General features: G+C 37.0%; 1 long non-coding RNA gene across 2 annotated transcripts in view; it reads left to right on the forward strand.

Moving 5' to 3' along the window:
• The window catches only part of LOC110311497 (uncharacterized), a 463,301-nt gene that overhangs the window by 42,335 nt on the left and 401,458 nt on the right, over positions 1 to 19,508 (forward strand). Inside the window, exon 2 of one of the 2 annotated variants that reach the window (XR_015045734.1) lies at positions 10,555 to 10,644. The exons of the other annotated variant lie outside the window; for it this stretch is intronic. This is a non-coding gene — a long non-coding RNA (uncharacterized LOC110311497). The remainder of the gene's footprint in view (positions 1 to 10,554; positions 10,645 to 19,508) is intronic. 2 annotated transcript variants of the gene reach the window in all.

Raw genomic sequence — 19,508 nt, forward strand, 5'->3', positions numbered from 1 at the left:
CAAAAGGGGCAGGGCATTCAGAGGATTTAAATACATCGATGGAAACTGCATCGAGGCAGTTTTAACAAGATGGGAAAGCCCATTTAGACTTCAGACGCTATCTGATAGCATTTTCAGATTTTGGACTGGTGGAAGCAAGTAGACTGGTAATAGATTGCAAAATGTGTTTACCTAAACACTAAATACTAATAAGTCTTTTAATCAGAGAGGATGTTAGTTCCAACAAAGATGGTACAAGGGCTGGCTAGTCAGGAGCCTAAAGCTGGTCCACAATGAGGTAATTAACCTCTGGACCTGCCCCATCTCAACCTGGCTACATCACTGCTGGGAGTCAGTCTTTGTAGACATGGCTTCTTTCCAAGAATTCCTATTCAGCACCACAGTTTAGGGTTTGCTGAAACTTGACTTAAGTGATGGTTTAGTAAGACATTTGATGCCACCAGGTAATTTTGTCCCTTCCTCAGTTACACACATTCAGGTCTCTGTTGCCCTACATCCTTCCTGTGTTGCCTTGAAAGCATATGAAAAGAGTCAAATTTCGGTTATGTAACTAACGAGCTTTCTGAGCCATACACCAGAGCAGCACTTGATTTCAGAGTTAATTTGCAGTCCTTAAAGCTAATCAGAAAAACTTTTAGAATGAAATCTCCTCATACTGAGTTTCTCGAGATCTTTATGCTGACCTCTCTCCAGCTTGTAACTTTAAATTTCTTATTATCGTTTTCTGAGATTTATCTTTATTTTATGTGTATGAGTTTTTTCCACATACATGTTTATGCGCTACATGTGTGTAATAACCTTTAAAGCAAGAAAAGAGTATCAGATATATTGGAGCGAGCATTATGGATGTTTGTTAGCCTCCTGGGGGTACTGGCAACTGAACCCAGATCTGTAGGCTTAGATTTTTCAAACCCTAGTTTTAATTAAGGTTCTTTAATGTGTTAACCTCTCTTTTAGCCTACCATCTACCAGAAGTAGTAGAAAGGAAAGGTTAATAGGGGAAAGAAGAATATGGACCCGTTTAGAAATAGTTCCTGGGGCAAATTCAATTTGTGTTGTCAGGCTATCAGCAGTTCAGTTCACATGAATCAGCAGTGGCAGTTTGATTCACTAGCAAACACCATTCAAAAATCAGCTTCAGCAAAAACATCCTCTCATAACACACTTCCCAGAAAAACATCACACGACTCAACTTCAGTCTTCAAAGGAACCATGAATTTTCCACTTCACGTGTCTCTGAAAGAGTGGTCAGTGGTCCTAACCACTGAGCAGTCTCTCTACATCTAGAATTCGTTTTTAAAAAACCAACAATAACAAACAGCCCTTCACTTACCGTCCCCCATGGTCTTTGTCTCTGCTCCCACTTCTCTCTCACAGGCAGTCTGTGCAGTTATAGTCAATAGTTGATTTGCTAGAGTCTGATATTTCCTTAGAGTTCTCATATTGACATTAAGTCATTGCTGCTCATTGCTTTGATCACAGATCTAGAATATGTTCTACCCAAGAACACAATACACAAGTACATACACACCTTTATTCTTTCTCCAAAGGAAGCATGTGAAAACGATACTTCTTCCTGAAATGGATTCTGTGAATTTAGTCCAGGTTGGCACGTATCTTCCTTCGTAGTCCAAGCAGGCTGGACCTCATAATATTCTTACTGTGGATTTCCCATGTGCTGGGTTAGTGGTGTGCATCACCATGCATTGATGCATGTGAAAGTTTACTTTGTAAAACTGAAGATGTATTTGCATTCCACAACAAGGACAACTAGAGACCAGAAGTCATTGTGATGACATCATGAGTGTATGTGGACCTGCAAGGAACATCTGATTGGGATCTCTGGTTCTTGGTGAATACCATTACAGCAGGAGGCTTCCATGTGTGTCCAAATTGGCCACAGTCTGGGTGCTACTGTGAGATGTGTGGCTCAACAGGCAGCTCTGGCTAAGGGCTTCCCAGTACTCTTTGCCAAATCCATAATTGTGCTATTACATAAAATGTTTCCAACCAAACTACCTTATTTTCCATTTCTCTTACTCAGGTCAGAATCATATAATGGCTACTGACTCTTCTAGCCACATACTGATGTTTTTTTCTACTCTCTTAATAAGCATTGCCTGTAATAAGTTATGTGAACTTCTAAATCAAGTTTAAGCTCTGCTTCTAGGTAATATATCAAATGACAAGCCTAAATTTGAAATATTATTTTCAGGGTTTTTTTGAATAAGTTGAGGAACACTGTCCGATTATATTAAAACTATGTAAGGCTGGTAAAGTTCATACTGAATGGGAAGCAAGGTAGAATAATAGATACACTGGAAAAATATTGAAGGTTTCACTGAAAAATTGGTTGTAGGAGATCCATATAAGAAAGATCTGGATTTGTCCCTTGTAAAAACTAAAGATCTTCTCCAATTTCCCTTTGGGGAACTGACCAACATCCGGCTATTTAAAGACCATGCTGGCTAGTTTTATGTAAATTGACACAACCTTGTGTTTTCTGAAAGGAAGAACCTCAGTTGAGAAAAGTTCCCCATTACTACCAGCTCTATGGCATTTTTTAAAAGTATTGACCAATGGGGGAGAACCCAGCCCATTTTGGGTGGTGTCATCCTTGGGATGGTGACCCTGGGTTCAATAAGAAAGCAGGCTGGGCAAGCCATGATGAGCAAACCAGTAAGCAGCACTCCTCCATGTTTACTGCAGTTCCTGTCTCCAGGTTTCTGTTCTTCTTGAGTTCTTTCTCTGGCTTCCTTTGATGATGAATGATGGTATTTGGAAGTCTCAGCCAATTAAACTCTTTCCTCCCCAAGTTGTTTTGCTTATGGTGTTTCATCACAGCAGTAGTAACTGTAACTATGACAAAGACCATTATGACTTTTCACTCAGTATGATGACTATGGTAGAAATTAGTGGACATCCTTATCCTCACGCCAATCTTATCTGCTTGGGGTGAAAAACATCAGAGTTGTATTCTCCAAGTCATTCTTTCACTTGTATTTGTTTAAGATTTATTTTTATTTATATGTATGTATATACATATGTATGAATATGTGTGTGTATGTATGTAAATATTTATGTATATGTGTATGCCACGTGAATGTTGATGTCTATGAAGGACAGAATAGGGAGTCAGGTTCCCCGGAACTGGAGTTGAAGGTAATTATATGACACCCAAATTGGATGCTGGCAACTGAATTCAGATACTCTGTAAGATCAGCAAGTGCTCTTAATCGATGAACCTCTGCTCTAGGCTCACTCTGTCATTTTTCTTTAGGAAACATATTTGTTGGCTCTTCTAGATCAGGAACCTCTGTGAGTTTTTGTCTAATTGTTGCTTTTTGTAGACAGAAAACTCTCTTAAATCGAGACTAAAGTAAAATCTTAATAGACTTAGAAAAATGTAATAGTGCTTATTATAACTAAATAAAATGTAAATATATTATAAAATACTATAGTCACTATGGTGACAATGATATTAGAATGTATGTCTCAGGTTTAAATGTTCATGTATTTACAAGTAAGAAATGTACAAACAAATGGTATTTAACTTTTATTTGTAAGAAGTAATTTTCTTAATTCCCTTTTTTGAAGTTATTTTTGCTTATATTGGTATAACTTATTAACCATTAGCTCTATTTTTAATCACAAATTACTTGCCAAAATTATAAGCATGCATAGTAACCACATAAGCATTTACAATTATTTTATATTTTAAATGTAGTCAATAAGATGTTTAGGATTTTTATTGATTGATAATTATATATTATGTAGTCTAGAAAAGTAATATATAGATATATTCACTTATATTTCATTCTTGTATAAAATATGTTTATCTACTTTTAGAAGTTTTTAAGTTTCAGTAATTCAAATTATTCTATAATAAAAATTGTTAACATGTTAAAATTGTAAATATACTTACTTTTGCTATAAACATTTTTCTTTCTTATATTTATCTTTGAGATGAGCTCTTTAAATTGAACTGCAAAAGACAAATAGAGTTGGATTATAAATCAGCTATACACATTCTCCTGGTTAGTATTTTAATGTAAAAATAACTGAATGCACATTTCATGTGTTTTGTACCTCATATAACATTTTCATTAGGTTATCTTTTTTTAAATCTCCTCAAGTTTGTTGCAACACATGGTATGACTGTTTCCATTTTATCAGATGAGTACACACAAGTGATGTGAAAGAGATCCATGATTTAATCCAGATCTGACTCCAGGTGCCTCCAAATCAATGGCAATCAAAATGTAAATGAAACAATATAAGAATATATAGCAGGAATAAATAAGCTGGGGGAATAAAATTTAACCCAGGGCCATAATCATTAACTTGGATATTCTTGAGGGAGCTACAGTAATTAAATGATTCTTGATTGCTACATTGAAATTGTAAAGAACGTCACAACCATGAAATGTAAAAAGGTGAAGCCCGGACATTCTTTCACCACTCCAAAACAAATGTGGTCATTTCAGTTTATTTATTTATTTTTCTTTTTGAAATGATGGATGTATGAGACAAAAAAAAAATACTTAGAACAGTAAGACCTTACACATTTTGGGTATGTGGGGGCTTCAGGTGAGATAACTGCAAAGTTGTAATGCCTCTTGTGTTGCAGCTGATGTCATTGGAGCGCTTCTTCTGTTTCCCACTTCCTTCCTTCCTCTTCCAAACCTAGACTACTGTCATCAGCTTTCACATAGGACCACAGAAATCTCAGAGAAACCAGCAGTTCCGAAGTCTGGGAACTCCAAGGTTCAAACGTTTCACAGATTTGTGAACTGAAAACAGCAGCAAAGCAGAGACTTAAAAATACATAGATTTAGTAGTTGAGCGTTCTATGTCTAAGGGACTAAAGATCAAGTGAGTATCTTCATCGTTAACATGCCCTTTAATAACGGTCCCTTTCTACTTATTCAGGATCACTAGCAATTCATGATTACTTTCTCTATCAGATTTGTTAATGATTCAGAGTTTCCTTAGGTTTGCTTTCAGATAAGTCTCATTTGATTTTAAGCTATGTAACCGTTATGTGCACTTGGAATTTATTTTTGGAGAATGAAGTATTGAGGCAGTATTCCCGCTTTGCTAACTACTCACACATTTTATGAAAGAGATTTTATTTCTTTGACTAGGATATCCATTAAATACTTCATTTCTACAACTGCCTCGAGCCAAACTATCATTCAAGTGATCCATGATCTGGTTGTGTGTCAGCACCACATTTTGCAACATAAATGCCAATATTTTGTTCAATTCAATGTTTCAGTGTCTTTGGCCTGGAATCATGTTATCATAGACACAGTACTTAGGCTTTAACATCTCTACTTGTGTGGCAGATCTATTTATGACCTTAAGACATGCTCAGTGCTGTTGTACTCTCCATCACTCTGCCTTTCCATTAACTTCCTCATCCCCGTGAGAACATCCCTAACAGCATAAGTGTGTCCCGTATTTATAAATCCTCATAAGAATATATCCCCTTGATTCATGTTGGCATATTATTGTCTACTTGTATCTAGCTCTCTTGTGTCCTTTTAGGAAGACTGCCCAAGAATTTTTCAAATTCTCCACCTCCAGCTCCTCTCCTTCCAACTTTCCTTTAATCCATCCCCAGAAGGATTTATCTTTATACTTCTCAGGAAATAACTCTCTACTTAGTTGCCAGTGACCTTTTTGTTACTAAACATAATGATCAGTTCTCAAATTCCTTCCTATTCAAGCACCATTTCATACAACAAATGAACGCTATTCTTGAATTCTTTCCTAGTTTGACTTCTGGGATTTGGGTCTTTGTTTTATTATGCTGAACTGGCCCTTTCTTTATTCATTCCTTGCTGGTCCTTCTAAGCTCCTTCTTCCTCAGCTCTACTTTACATCTATATTATACACAACAAGAATTGTGACTTGGTTTTGGGACAAGGCATGACAACAGTGAAGCTTTTACAGAACATAGTTTCTGAGGGCCTGTTATGGCCTATGGTAGGGAATGCTCGAGTCTGACTGCTTCAAGGCAATCTTCATGTGTTCACTGATTCCTTGGTGAAATTAACTCAAATAATTTAGTCCTGGATTTCTCTTGAGTGTCTATTTTGAGAACATTGAACTTTATTCATTGAAGTTCAGTGACAAAGGTAGAATGTCCCATGTCCTTATAGTCTCGGCCTGGGTCTGGCATGGTATCATTTTTCGCATGCATTCTATAGTAAAAGCAAGCACAAAGTTACAGCAGAAGAAATGGATCCATTAGGCACTGGGTAAATTACAAGTAATTTAACTCCATCTATCCTTTTCATACCCCCCTCTTTCTGTTCTTTAAATAATGCTGGAGTGTGTCAGAGCTCAATCTCTCTCTTTTTTTGTCATTCTGATTATTATTTCTGAATGCATCCATTCACCTGGCTTTAAAAGTGGCTTGAAATATAAGCTTTTCGCACAATCATGTGTGATGCTTTTACAAATAACAATGAAGAAAGCAATTCTTAAATATGCACTTTTATATCATTAATACATTCTTAATGTTTCTACACAGGTTATTAATGGATACTCCAAACTTACAGTTTTCAAAACCAAACTCCTAGTTCATCTAGGCCCCTCTTTCTCAGTGTTCTAGCTTTGTTTATTAATAAATAAAAAGCATTTTGAGATCTTTTCTTGACAGTTCTCCTCTTACATCCACATGAAATACAGTGGAAGATTCTCTTGGGGACTGTTCTCAACTTAATGCCCAATTCTGCTGACTTTCCTCAACCTTCCCTAGCCCCAGTAAGTGCTGAAGCATAAGCAAGCCAATGACTTAGATTTCCCTCCAATATGAGACTTGCTAAAATGGTAAGCTAAAAATGCAAAGCCCACACATTTACTAGTTTATTTATTAATGACATTATCCTATGTCTGGTTTTGTGATTAATATTCTGAGTAATTTTGTTTTACCTTTATGAGTTGCCTAATTGAATTCCAATGTCTTAGAGAACAGCTACTGACAGTTAGTGTACATGGTTTTTGGATATATTGGCCAACGTTGAAAACAATTTTCTTATTGACTTTGACTTTTCTGGAAACTATCCTTGTCATTAAGATACAGAATTTTGTTTCTTCCACCAATAGTTATATTTTTAGTTGTGATAACAGCCTAAACATTTTTATTCGGACTAAACATTTGATTTCTTAAATGTAATATTTGAAATTGTCAGTAAAAAAAGGTTTTAGTGTTTCATGGTATACTGGAATAGATATCACTTTGGAGATACTTTAGAAATATTGGCCAAATTTTAAACTAGTTTCTTGTGTACTAAATGATATTGGATCTGCTAAGTGACATGTTATCTGTATAATTCAAGAGCTTCCTTTCTGTGTGAGTTTGCTTTGTACTGTTGTGATAAAGCACTGACCAAAAACAAATGGGGAAGAACAAACTTCAGTGTTACAGCTTCCAAAATCACAGTCCAATACTGTGGGAGTGTAGAGCAGGAACCCAAGGCAAGAATGTAGAGGCAAGAGGAAGGCAGGAAACCATGGCGCAATGCTGCTTCCTCTGTTGTTCTGCAGGGTTTGTAAGTTATTTTGTTATATAACCTAAGACTGTGCGTTCAGAGGTAGTACTACTCAAAGTGGACTGACTACTCTTTTAACAATGAGTAATCTAGAAAATCCCTCACAGATTAGACTTGCTACAGTCCAATCTGAAAGAGGCATTTCCTCAGTAGAAGTCTAGTTTTTGTCAGGTTGACAGAAAAGCAAACAAACCAACAAACAAACAAAAACAAAAGAAACAACCAATAACAACAAGAACAAATGTTAACCAGCCCATTTACTCTCACTTTTCCGATCATATTTTTATTGATTTTATTTGGGTGTTTTTCATGTGTTATGCATGCATGTGCATATATACATGCATGTCCATGTATCCACTTGAGGAATGTAGCAGTCAATGTGGGATTATTCCTTCTACTCTCCATGTTTCTTTTTGAGACAGGGTCTCTTGCTGAAAGTGAGCATTGAGAGTTGCTAGGAAACACAACCTTAGTGTCCTCCTGTCTCTTTCTTGCCCCACTGGGAATACAGTGACATGCGGTCACCTCTGGCTTTTCAAATCAACACTGAGTATCTAAACTCATGTCTGCCTACTTAAACAGCAAGAATTTTACCCTCTGAGGAATATCCTTAGACGCCCCGCCCCATTTCAAACTATTCTAAGTGGAGAAGGGCAGATTTTATTAGGTATTTTCTTCATTTACATTTCAAATGCTATCCCAAAAGTCCCCCATACCTCCACCCCCATTCCCCTATCCACCCACTCCCACTTCTTGGCCCTGACATTCCCCTGTACTGAGACATATAAAGTTTGCAAGACCAAGGGGCCTCTCTTCCCAATGATGGCCGACTAGGCCATCTTCTGCTACATATGCAGCTAGAGACACGAGCTCTGGGGGTACTGGTTAGTTCATATTGTTTCTCCTATAGGGTTGCAGAGTCCTTCAGCTCCTTGGGTGCCTTCTCTAGCTCCTTCATTGGGGCCCTGTGTTCCATCCTGTAGATGACTGTGAGCATCCACTTCTGTATTTGTCAGGCACTGGCAAAGCCTCACAGGAGAGAACTATATCAGGGTCCAGTTTTCCTTTTTTAAAAATGGAATAGAGAATTATGAGTTCATTTTAGAATGTGTTGTGAATTGTGCTCCAGTGAATGACAGAATATTCCAATCAGGACACTGTGAGGCTATTCCACGTGGAGTTGGTTACAAATACTCATTTATTGTTATTAATAAAAGGGCAGCCAAGAAACGTTTTGGTTACAAGCAGACGCATACTCCACGAAGTTAATGACTTTGAGGGGCTATTTCCGTATGGTTATTAGAGCTGTTTGGATCTCATCATGACTTGGTTTACTTTCATATAGTCTGATTTTTCGTTTTTACAGATATTATTGACGATCACCTCTTTCCTAGCAATGCCTTTTGTCCGTCTGGCAGAGTTGCCAATAGCACTGTGACCATGGCTAAACCACTTGGACCAGTGTTCTGCTGAGAGATCACAAACTCCACTGAGATGGATTTTGTTTTCCTTCATCTGTGGAAAAGGGTACATGAGATTATGCCAAGATGAGGACTAACACTTAGAGTGAATCAAATAAATGCAAATTTAAAACGTGGTCTTATGTCAGCTAGCTGAGTGTCTTCTGTCCTCAGTTTTCTTGTGCTTAAAATGTGATAATTCCTGCCTTTTCAAGATGTAGTGTGCAATAAGGAAGCTCATACCTGCCAGGTACTTTATATGGAGCTCAGTGCGAACTTAGTAACTGTGCATTTTTGTTTTAACTACAGTTTTACACACGTGAACAAGCATTGGCACCCATGCTCACACACACACTTTTTCTCTTCACTCTTGCATTTTTTTCTTCTTTTCTTTACAAAACCTGTAGACTGGGTAAATAACTGAGAGGTATTCTCACATAAACTGAGTAACTGCTCCATTTAAAAATTTCCCACTTTGACTGTTATGTCCTTTGTACTTTGTAAATCATATGACTTATATCACTTTCTAAGGTTGTTTCCTAAACACAATATTCTTGTTTCAGTAGTGAAAAATTTTAAATTCTAAAAGTAAAAATTAAAGTTTGCTTTGCATTTTTTCACTTTCTGTATGGGGAAGGGTACCTCATGTGTCTGTGTCTGTGTATCTGTGGAGATCAGAGGATCCCTGCTTCTACCAGTTCCTGAGAATCAAACTGAGGTCATCGGACTTGCTAGCAAGTGCCTATTTACGAGACTATTTGACAAGCTCAGGAAAAAATTAATTTCCAATAGGCTATCCAATACCAAATGGTTTATTCCTGGAATCATATACAGAATACCAAAGATGTAGGCTATAAACTCAGTGAAATGATGCACTTGATCGCAAGGTGAAGGCAAACAGGCAAGGAACAAAATTTTCCCTCTTCCACATCCCGATAGAGGCATCCAGCAGAAGGTGTGGCCGACGTTAGCTCTGGGTTAAAGGCACGTGTTTCCCAGTTCAAAAGACCTAGACCGAAGGTATGTCTTCCTACCTAAAAGGTCTGGATTAGACGTGAATTTTCCTACTTTGAATTACCTAAAAAATCTCACAAGTATGTCCTCCCCTGTGGCTTTTAGTTCCAGATTTAATCCAGTGAACAACCAAGAATAACTACAATATATAATTATATACGTACATACATACATATGCATGTAGCAGTAATCAAAGGAAAAAGGCCATGAGTTTGACAGAAAGCAAACAGGGATGGATACATGGGAGATCTTGGAGGAAGGAAAGTGAAAGTGAAAATTATAAAATTATATTATTACCTCAAAAATTATTGAAATACTTTTTATGTTTTGAGGTGTGTGTGTGTGTTTGTGTGTAGATGTGTGTGCTCATTTATGTGTAAAGATAATAAATGCAAGAGCCTCCACATACATATAGGGATCAAACCTTTGGGGTTATCCTTTACCTTTTTAAAATTGTTTTATTTATTTATTTATTTATTTATTTATTTATTTATTTATTTATTTATTTTTGCAAGATGCTGTTTTTGCTGCTGTTTAAACTAGGCCTGTCTGATCCTTGAAGGTCTACACAGTCTCCTGTTTCCACCTTCCATATCCTCATAGAGGTAGGTGCTCTGAGATTATAGACACGCATACTACAGTGTCTGGCTCTTAAATTGGGTTGTTGGGATGGTCTAGCACATACTTTTCCTCCCTGAGTCATTGTCAGACTTTTGGAAGAGAACTTTTAGAAAAAAAGATACCATGATATGCTTTTTAAGAAGTGCATGATAGTTGGCTCAATCTACTTGGCTGAATTTTGAAGTAATCCAAACTTTAGAATGTTAAAGGAAAGTTCAAACAGAAAAACAAAGCAAAACAAAGCACAAGAAGACAGAACCCCAAAGCCAAAGCCAGAGTATATGCCAAGGTACTCCATTAATTTGGGGTAACATGAAAAGGGTATGGATAATTTAGTAAAACATTTGGATATGAAAAGTACAGGTATGTTATAGGTGCTCTAGTTTCTAGCGTAGAGCAGATACTGCCTGAGTTATACACAATATGGATACCCTTTCATATATACATTCTATGTGTCAGGTGCCACAATAACAGAGGGTTAATCAAAATAGGATATCTGGGACTCTTTGTAAAAACCCAGGTGGCTGTAAAGTGTGGGCTTATAGCTGTGTCCTCTGTTCTGTTCTATGGACCAATATGTGTGGTTTTTTTTTTAATTTTATTTTATTCATTTTGTTATATTTACGTTCCAAATGTTGATCCCCTTCCAGTTTCCCCTCCTTGAGTTCTTCACTCCCTTCCCCCCTCCTTTGCTTCTGAGAGGGTGCTCACCCGCCCATCTCCCCACTCCCACATCACCTGTGCCAGAATCCACCTTTCCTTGGGACGTCAAGTTTCTACAGGATTAAGTGTGCCCTTTCTCACTGAACTCTAAGGGAGCCAGTTTTTAGGCCAACATTTTTTCCCCTTAGGACTATAGCTTGGTCATAAAACTTTAATTAAAGATGGTGTTACCTCCAGCAGCTTATATGTTTATCTTTAAGGATTGTTTTTGATATTCTGATTTTTGTTTGCTTCGTGTGAATTTTAAGATTACTTTTTAAAAGTTCTATGAAAAAGTCCTTTAGAGTTGTAATGAAGATTGTATTGAGTCTGTAGATTGATTTTGATAGGATGCCATTTTTTACAACATCATTTCTACTAATCCATGACCATGGAGGGCTTTCTGTCTTCTGGTGTCTTCCAATTTCTTTCCTTGATGTCCTGTGTAAGAAACTTGAATATCTATGGAAGCTCATATCTCCTAGGACATGAAACAGTCTTCAGATCCTACAGGATGTGCACCCTATAGATGAGAGTAAACCTCTGATCATGTTTAGTGATGTATCCGTGCAATACAGTCATCCCCAAGTTAAAGCAAAACTGTAAAGCTATTCACTTGCCTTAGAAGTTGAACACAGGTCGCTTCCGTTCTTTTAAACTGTTTTTTTTTACTATTCATTCAACATTTTAATAATAATGTTTATGGTTTTCTTATATTAACCCAAATTCTAGCATATTAAAAAAAGTTCTCCAAGAATCCTTTGGTCTTGGCCAGTTGTGATGTCTCTTTCTAAAATATTATAAAATTTTAAAAACATATACATATTATTTTTTATCAAAAGTAATTTTACTCTGTATTTGGTAATCACGTTTATCTAACAAAGATCTCTCAGATTAAAAAAATAATATTAGAAACTTTCTGTGTAACTTTTAAGGCTAATGTTGTCACTTGGAGAATCTATTCTGTGCCGGAACACTAGTAATGCACATTTTAGGAGGTTTTAATCAGAAATGTTGCAGAAGAAATAGTCTTTTTATTTGAAGGGGTAGAGGGCTTTTAAATTGCTTATTTGAACTAGGGAAGGCCAAAGTTTGAATCCAGGCATATTGTTGAAATGCACTATTAGTCTAATCCTTCATTTTCTCCTCAATTAAAGACTTATCTGTATTCTCTCATTCACTTATCAGTAATTCGCTGAGTGTTTTAAAGTTGGTTGTTAAAAAATCCCTTTGTTTATGGCAATAAGGCACCATTCATTTTGTGAACTTTATAAAACCACCCTCTGCCAGTTTTGGTCTTTGAGAATAGCTCTAAAGATGTGTTCCCACAGTAATTACTGATTCCAGAGATGTTCATTAAAGAATGAAGTCAGAGGCAAGGGATTGAAACAATTGTATCCCACCAAAGCCAGCTTTATTGCGCACCTTCCCTGCATCCACAGCTCTGTGAATAAACTGGGGGTGGGGGGAACCCATTGGAAAACATTGCACAGTATTTGTACTTTTGAGCGATAATACATGTTTCTATTTAAATCAAATTTTCTGTAAAGGATTAGGAGAAAGCCAGGATACTTTTAATGTGTGCTCAGCTGTCCGTCATATACTTACTGAGAATGGTCACTGGTCTACTGTTTCTACAGTCTATTGCCCACAGCAGAGGCCAGGATGGCTAAAGGATTAAACCCCTAAGGATAAATCAAATCTTATTGGAGAAAAAAAAAAGAAAACAGAAAAACAACAACGATTTTTACAAATGGCTTTGAAGTTGTCTGTTTCATTTAGAATAGATCCATGGCTGTGGGATTCAGGGAGATGAATTTGAATGTTATGGTAGCTTTGCTGTCAGAACCCAAGTTACTGGAATGTTGTTTAGGTACTGCGCAGTTATCCTGCAATTATGGTTTGGCCTCCCACTGAGAGTTAATAGGCAAATACAGTGACAGACTGAGGGAGAGATTTTGTGTATCTGCCTGCACTGAGATAGCTGCATTTAAACCCTTTCCAGAAGTGAAGCCTTATTTACTTCTATGGCATGAGAAAATACAATGGACAAAGGAAGGAGATCTGAGAGCGTGGGTTTGGACGCGTACCCTACATTTCTAGGTGCTAAGCAGGCTAGAGCCCACCATTGGTAATAAGCACCTTCCATCCTGGTTTGCATGAAAAAGGCATAGCTGACTCAGCTTGGAGCAGTTTTCTGGTCTGGACTGCCAGAATTGAGTTCTTTCATTGGCATTATTATCCCGCTTTTGTTTAGTTGGTATTATATAATCTAGATTTCAAGTACAAATATAGCTTAGTCCCATCATAAGTAACATTGGATTGATTGGCCTCTGAAGGATGATTTTACTCGAAAGCATAAAGGTCCTGACTGACCCAAAACTTAACATTGGAAATCTTTATGGAAAGTGGCAGGAGACATAGCAAGGATGGTGCAGATGAGCCAAGAAGCAGGGAGAAGCTGGCATTATGGTATCAAAAGACATTTCTTTGGAATCTGGGCAGTCAGTATTTGAAGTCTGTTGCGAAATCATGGACTCCTTCCAAGCCTCAACCTTATCATCTGTAAAACAGAAATCTTAACGGGACCTGCCTCGACCTTTCTGCTGTTAGACAAAAAAGATATATTGATTATTCAAGGTTCTTTGTTGTTAGCTTTTGTTTCCTTGGGGCCTCAGGTCACCACAGCCGACTGTGAACTGGCTGTATGGCAGAGGGTGACCTTATTTACAGGCATATCCCATCATATCCTGCTTTGTATGGTTTTGATGACCAAATCTGGGGATTCAGACATATCAGTGTATCGTTCTACCAACTGAGATAACTTGAGGTTCTCTTTAAAAAACATTTTGGGTTACTGACACAGTAAGAATTGGATCAATGTTAGTTCTTATTTACTACACCCAGCATTCCTTTTCTTTTAAAATTATTCTGAAACATATGCCCACTACCAAAGTGCTTAACAATATTTCTGTGTTTCTACCATTAATATAAACATTTTGTACCTTCATTAGAATAGGATCTCATTTTATTTTTTATTTAAAACCTGTGTAGTTGTTGTTGCTACTACCAGTGCATGGATGTGACCATCAATAAACTTGGTTGTCTGTCTGTATCACACCCCATGTAGGCCATAATTCATGCAACAGTCCCCAGAATCCTAAGTATTCTTTGTGACTATAGATAAGAAGAGAAGTGCCTTTAATCAACACATTATTGTTCACCAGCCCTGGCATGTTTGTCCTGTCATTAAAACTGAATGGAGATTTGCACAATGCATAGATCTTAGTCCTGGCTCTGGAGTCACATTTGATGCTGAGTCCCAGATCTAGAGCCTACCTGGATGCATAGGTCTCAATTCCAACTCTGGAATCTAACTTGATGCTGAAGTCTGAGTCCCACCTCTGGATCCTCATTTGATGCTTAGGTCTAAGTTCCAGCCAGGAAGCTACCATGTGTGCCAAGAGAGCTGGCGAGTAAGCTCCTGGAGATTCTGATGTTTCTTCCTCTCTTCTTATATTAGCAGCCCAGGGACTATAGATGGCCATTACTGCACCTGGCAGTATGTGTGTCTTGGGAATTTGGACTTAGGTTTTACCACATGGAAAACTCTCCACCATATGAGTTTTTTGTCTTACCATTTCTGGGGGTACAGGGGTTCTCTATCAATACTTAGGCTTTGGTACCACATAGACTGGTGCAGGGGAAGGGTTCAAGAGCAGCAAGGTATTTCTCTCTTTGCAAAGATGAAATCTGAAAGTACTGGTAAAAACTGAAAGGATTCTAAGTATTTTCCACCATGAGTTCTGTTGAAATGCCATTTCTGCAACAACTACTTCAATCACCATTATCAGGTGATTTGGGAGGGTGCCAGTTTTATGAGTTGTCATGCATACATACTAACCAAATAAATAACCAAGTAAGTAAGTAAGGTGCAAATAGCCTTGATATTAGTTGTGTGTATAAAGTTTTTATGAATTATAATATATACATTTTGCATTATATAGAGAGCATAAGAGTCTATTTGTAAGGAACTAGATTTTTGGTTATTTTTGTTTTTTTTGAGACAGGGTTTCTCTGTATAGCCCTGGCTGTCCTGGAACTCACTTTGTGAACCAGGCTGGCCTAGAACTCAGAAATCTGCCTGCCTCTGCCTCCAGAGTGCTGGGATTAAAGGCGTGCACCACCACGCCCGGCTTGGAACTAGTTTTATATCATTAAAAGACTATTAATTACAGTATATTTGATAAAGATAGAGTCTATGTTTTTCTATTAAATTAATACTACCCTGATAAGTCCTAATTTGAGTTACTTTACTTGTCATTTCAGCATCTGTAGTATATTAATATAGACATTAATTTCTGGAAGAACTGTAAGAATTTAGGTAACTGAAATGTCATTCTCATCATATAACACTCCCAGATATGCTAATGAGGAAGGTCAAAAAAACCAAAGAACCAAGGAACTGCAGGCCACTTGGTTCTCTGAGAAATGGAGACCTTAGCTTGCCTTCCCCAGGGATGAGCCCCTTCAATGCTTATACAATACTAGGTGGCCGGGCCTGAAGTCATATACACCTAAGCCGTACTGAATGAACTCAGCTGCTGTGTTTATACAGTTAAGACGTTACATGTGTATTTATGCCACAGTAATAATCAATGAATCGGAGACAAAAAAATTGAGAGGGTTTAACGGGGGACATGGGATGAACTGGAGGAAGGAGAAGTGTTGTAAATTTATTGTAATTAAAATTTTAAAATTAAATTAAAAATATTTTTACTGATGGCTACGAAAGCTAGTTGGCTATTTGAAAGAAGTTAATATGTGAGACAATTTAATCACCAAAAATAAGCATGTAATTTTCTTACGTAACCCCTCATAGGGAAGAAAGAAGACATACTTTAATTTAATGGAAGCTTGCTTTGAAAAATCCAGTTTTCCTTCCATGTATATATATGATTTTACTAAATATCTTATTCCACACTGTGTCATTAAAGGATTTTATAAAAGTTGAATAGGCTAATCTGACTTGACATGATATTTTTAATATGTACTTTTTCTTTTAATTATGAGAACCTCAGTAACTATATTATGGTATCAAGTATTCTCCATCCTGTTTATTTCCACTAAAAATTTCCAAATTATTTTAGGATTAGCATAACTTTGTAGTCATCTGCACTGTAGGGTAGCAGTTTTCAACTTTAGCTGAACATGAAAACCACCTGGGGAGGCTTAGAACCCCTCCGCCAAAGACAGCACAAAGCAATTAAATAGTAATATTTACTCCTAGAATGCTAGCCATATGATCTCGTACAATTCCCTGGGCAATTCCAATGTACAGCCAAGTTTAGCAAGTTGTGTTATTTGGAAAGAAATGCTTAGCTATTTCATTTTTCCCCCCAATTAGACATTATTGCAGTATGCTTTCCAGGAAGAGTCATTTTTGTTCAGTTTTACACTGAAAGCAAAACTAAAACTAAAACTAAAACTAAAACATTTTCGTTTTGTTTCTACTTGATGTGATAGCAATGCCTCCTCCATAAAATGAAATTTTCAATAGATACCTTGGTGTTCTGGCGAAAGAAGTTGATGGCAGGCGTCCAGTTGTGGATGTAATACTTTCCTGTGGATGGGGAATTGTCTGAGGGAGGAAGTCTGTCTTTATTGGCTTGCACTTGACCTTTGTCCACGGAAACATAAAATGCCTCTCTTGAAGTGTTTATAATACACAGCCAAATTGTCCATTAATGACTCATACTACACTAAACTATAAAAGATCTGTGCACTTAAACCAAGAGAGTCACATGAAACAGTAGAATCATTAGTTGTGATTCAATGGTGACAGGTTTGGGGAAGCTACAGTTTTCTTCTGCTTAAACGGGCTTTTCACTGAGGGCTGAGCTATAAAATGTAGTGGTTTGGAGGATCTTCTAGCCAAACGTAAAATAAAGTTTAGTGAGCTAAACTCTCCTCTGACCTACAAAGAGGGGCCTACATAGGCTTGTGCTAAGAGAGTGGGACTGAGAACTGCCCCCTCTCCCGGGCATATACTTGTGAAAAGATATGGGCTGGACATCCCAGTTTTTAAATTTGAAAAGTGAGTCCACGGTGACCATTTAAAAAGAAAGGGTTATATAACTCTCCCTTCTATTTGGAGGAGATAAAGACTAGATTCTATTTCTCTGTGTCATTTTACTAGGCTGTTCACGTAACAGGATGATTGCCTCACATCTGAGAATTCTAAATCCCTAAATACTCTGAAATGTCAAGCCTTTCGATTTTGAAACAGACAACGTTCATGGAAGTGTACACATCTGATCTCCTCTGATGTATTATACTACAAAGCAGTGCATTGCCTCCAGGCTATGAGGTGTGAATGAGACACGTTTGGAAACACACTTGAACATAAGTTCAGAGTGAGTGGGCCTCGTCTCCAAAATATCTCATAATATCTATCCAGTATGTTAAAACCTGGAAAAGAGATTCAAGGTCCCTCAAATGTCTGATCCAAGAATTTTTGATACAGAATAATATACCTATATTGGATAGTATTAAGAGTACATAAAAATTAATCAGTGGGTTGCTTTAAATTCTGTGGTGTTTTAGTGTGTTTCATAAAAAAGGTGTTTTTTTTTTCCATTGATTTCTCAAATAGAATTTAGAAGTCACTAGTTTCCTAGATTTCTAAGAATCGATTGTTTCTCCTGAAAATTCTTTCTTGAAATCTTCTATTTTAGAATTTTCACATTAGAGTTGATTATTTGAGAAGAGATTACACTCCGAAGTCTATAGATTGGATGCCACGGCAGTTATTCTTCCATTTAAACGCAGCTTTATTGAGTTTTACGTGAAGCTTCAAACTGACGCCCAATTGCAAGGCACCGTGCAGTGTTACTTTCACGAGCTGGATTTGGGTGCTAAGTTGCAAAGTGTGCAAAGTCTGCTTTCTCCTTTCAAATTCTGTGGCTTGCCAGTTATCCAGTGATCCTTCTCCCGTTTTTTGCTTCCTTAGGCAGGGTGATCTCGTCAGAGTTTCTTTACAAGGTCAGAATCTGTAGTAGCTCTTTGGTTGTCTATAAACTCAAAACTCACAAGAACTCCTCCTACTGTCTCTATACACAAGACGATACGATGGCTATACTGTAATGGATATGTCTAATAAATTTATCTGAAGAATATTATATCATTTGTCCATGTATAGGACTGCCATCCTTTCCCTTTGTATTTAAATAGATGTTTAATGAAATTTGTTGCTTATTGAAAGGAAAGCTTCAGGTGGACACTAAATAAGTGAGGTAATATTTTCAGTTAGTGAATGAAGTGCCTCGGTCTATGGCTTCATTTCGCTTTTCTCTGAGCTCTTGAAATAACAACACATGATGTAATGTATAGGTAAGGTAATTTAAACATTGCCTTTAAACGCAGGCAGTGGGAGATTCTTACTGTGTTTAATCAAGGGCTAAGTATGGGAAATATTTCCCTGTAGGTGGTAGTGTTAAGCAGAATGGAACATGCAAATTGATCATATTTTAGTACAATAAAAATCAGTAGGAAGCTGTGTTTAAGGTAAGACTATAAAATTGGTGAAACAGTTTAATAAAGCACACTCTTACAATTTACCTTATGTATCACGTAGGTAGTTTTGTCAACATTCCTATTTTGAGGAGACACTTGTGTTAATTCTTAGGAGCACATTTTTACACTCATTCTGGGTCATGCTTCACATACAAAGTCATATCCAGGGATGATGCAGAGAACTCACCCTTTTAAAATTCTATAAAAGTAACTTAACAAAAAAAACTACAATATTATAGTCTCAAAGAAAAACATTTCTACAAGTAAAAATAAAGCATATTTGAAAAAAGTAGGTTTAACAGAATAAACATTTGCTAAACTGTACTGGATCATTGTACAGTCTAAAATGAAAAATCCATCTTGCTCTTTGGTGGAGTCTGGGACTCGTTTCTGAATCCCCACGGGAATCCTTTGCCTTTCATTACTAATTTTCTCACTGTTTTAATAATTGATGTTTTTCCTGAAAATTTGCACCTCATTTCTTCTGTTTTAGATTTTAGGATTTTCAGCTTTAGAGGTGATTATTTAGTAAGGAATTGTACTTGATCTGGTGTGGTCCAATGTGTAGCCA

The sequence above is a fragment of the Mus caroli genome, unplaced genomic scaffold (assembly GCF_978045245.1).
Source record: "Mus caroli unplaced genomic scaffold, Mus_caroli_1 scaffold_17, whole genome shotgun sequence".
Taxonomy (NCBI): Eukaryota; Metazoa; Chordata; class Mammalia; order Rodentia; family Muridae; genus Mus; species Mus caroli.